Source organism: Saccopteryx bilineata, chromosome 4 (genome assembly GCF_036850765.1).
Source record: "Saccopteryx bilineata isolate mSacBil1 chromosome 4, mSacBil1_pri_phased_curated, whole genome shotgun sequence".
NCBI classification, from domain to species: Eukaryota; Metazoa; Chordata; class Mammalia; order Chiroptera; family Emballonuridae; genus Saccopteryx; species Saccopteryx bilineata.
Window position 1 is genome coordinate 57,555,528 of NC_089493.1, and position 2,856 is coordinate 57,558,383.

General features: G+C 45.6%; 1 pseudogene; it reads left to right on the forward strand.

Annotated features, from left to right (window-relative positions):
• The first annotated feature begins 272 nt into the window (after positions 1-272).
• On the forward strand, positions 273-2,591 carry LOC136335439 (splicing regulator RBM11 pseudogene; annotated as a pseudogene).
• Positions 2,592-2,856: the final 265 nt, after the last annotated feature.

A 2,856-nucleotide genomic window follows, 5' to 3' on the forward strand; every position in this document is an offset into this window, starting at 1 on the left:
AGCACAATCTTAGCAAAGCTTACAGAAACTAAACTGAGACACTGGGTGCAAAGGTAGACAAACTACAAACCAGTGTGTCATTGCTGCACTCTGGATCAATGCAAGGAATGCCTCCTGCTGGGCAGTGTACCCAAGTCTCTTTTCAGATGAAGCAAATCCCCCAGGAGCTGTTACCATCTCACATGCTTCACTAACTCTGACACAGGATGCACTTCCGGTTTATGGAATGACAGGGAATCGGTCAACAAGCACCAGTGACCTGGATATCCCACATGGACAGTGCCAAGATGGCTCTGGATGAACCAAGCATCTCCTTCTTATACCCCTATTGTATGTCGTGCAACACATAACCATTCAAATCAATTAAGAAAAAAAAGGGGGAAACTCGGAGCAGGAGTTATTGGAGGGCATGAGAAGCTGAAGGAGTCTGAAAAATAACAAGACATTGGCCTGTGTTGTTCTGCACGCAGACACACAGGAATCTTGGAGGCACGCCACAAAATATAGATGTCTTGTTTATGATTAGTACTACCTAAAGCATTTGTCCTGTCCTTCACCTAGTGTTCTGGGAGAAGTGGAGAAGTGCATGATTTAAAGATTACAGTTGGTGGCCCTGGCCGGTTGGCTCAGCGGTAGAGCGTCGGCCTGGTGTGCGGGGGACCTGGGTTCGATTCCCGGCCAGGGCACATAGGAGAAGCGCCCATTTGCTTCTCCACCCCCCCCTTCTTCCTCTCTGTCTCTCTCTTCCCCTCCCGCAGCCGAGGCTCCATTGGAGCAAAGATGGCCCAGGCGCTAGAGTGGCTCTGGTCGCGGCAGAACGACGCCCCCTGGTGGGCAGAGCGTCTCCCCTGGTGGGCGTGCCGGGTGGATCCCGGTCGGGCGCATGCGGGAGTCTGTCTGACTGTCTCTCCCCATTTCCAGCTTCAGAAAAATACAAAAAAAATTAAAAAATTAAATAAAAAAAAGATTACAGTTGGTGTTTAGAAAAATAAAATAACATAGCTAGACTGGTGCACCCCCACTGCATGTTAACCAATAAATACACAAGTGAACGATGTTCGAGGCTGATTCCGCCTGACTAGTTTCAGTCCTCTGCTTTCTTCCATCTGTCTCTGACTTTTTCTTTGCATCTGTGTTAATAAGATCCCATCCTGTTTCTCCCTGTACTTTCTTTAAGGGTTCAAAGGGCCCATCCAGAGAGGGGTCCCTCCAAGTTGTGCTGGGGCTCAGTCCAGGCTAAGGGCACTAAGGTGCCTTCAAACACTGTCAACAAGAACAGGTAACACCAAGGGATGGCTAAGGGGAAAGTTATGTCTGACTGCCCAACTATACATCTGTTTCTTTCTCTCTCTTTTTGTTTAATGTTTATTAATTTTAGCAAGAGAGGAAGGGGAAGAGAGAGAGGAACATTGATCTGTTCCTGTATGTGACCTGACTGGGGATCAAACTGGCAACCTTTGTTCTTTGGGACGATGCTCTAACCAACTGAGCTATCCCACTAGGGAATACACCTTTGTTTCTTACAAGTGCCTCCTTTAGCCTCTTCCCCTCCACCCCCTGTTCTCTACGATGGCCTGTATCTGTACTCCAAACCTACATATCTCACAAAATTTGGCACTCAGAAGACTGACTCATCTGAACATCCTCTTCACTCAGTCCCAACCCACTTTATGAAATGGCATGGAATTATCCAAAAACAACTCACAATAGTACCATAGTTCCCTAAGATTCTTCCCATAAAGGGTAAAATCAAGATAACTGTGCAGGGTCCCAGCCCCTTGCCCTGGCGGCACAGTGCGGCCGCGAAAGAGGGCGGCTGGCGGTCATCTGGGCGTCTGGTCAGTGCTCTGCCAAGACCGCAGGGGTGTTCCCTGCGCAGGAGGAGGCTGTCAGGACGGTGTTTGTGGGGAATTTAGAGGTCCATGTATGGGAAGAGATCCTTTACGAGCTCTTCCTTCAGGCTGGGCCCTTTACTAAAGTGACAATATGCAAGAACAGAGAAGAAAAGCCAAAGTCTTTTGGATGTCTGCCTTAAACACCCAGAATCGGTGTCTTATGCCATAGCTTTGCTGAATGGAATTCGTTTATATGGAAGACCAATTAATGTACAGTATCAATTTGGGAGGTCTTACTCTTCTGAACCAGCTAACCACAGTTTTGAGAGCTGTGTTAAGATCAATTCACACAGAAGCAGAAATGGCGAAGGAAATATAAATAAAGTTATAGGCAGATCTTCCTTTCTCATGCCGTTCTTTCCGACTAATAATGCAGCTCTACCTCAAGGATATTTTTTTTCCTTCAGAAAATGCAGTGGCATGCATATAAGCCAGCGCTGCAGCTTCCTTACTGTGAGATGACAGCACCACTTCCTAATGGCACATCTGGGTGCCTCCTTCGCTAAGTCACATTTCCCACCTACAGGCTGTGTCCAGGTCTGAATGGTCTCATCAGCAGCCACATGACTCTGACCTTTATCAGATGAATAAACGAGAGAGGTAAGAACAAGGCAGCAATAGTCTTAACAGAAAAAAAACCACAGGGAAGGTGAATATAGCCCAAAGTTCCGCAAGTATAAAAAAAAAAGATACTAGTATCTAATAAATTTATCTACACTGGTCTTAATGTGTTTGAAAGGGGAAACTCTGTATTCTGCTAAGTGACCAATTTCATGGCTTTGTCTTTTTTGAAAGTGGTGACATTGGATTTACTATTGAAACTTTGTTTTGAATGACAAAAACTGAAAAATAATATAATGTACTACAATTTGCTTTTTGTAATGGTACTGTTGACACAGTGTCAAAAAGAAATATACTCTGAGTGATTGATGTATCTTAGTACTGATAATGGGGTTGCACC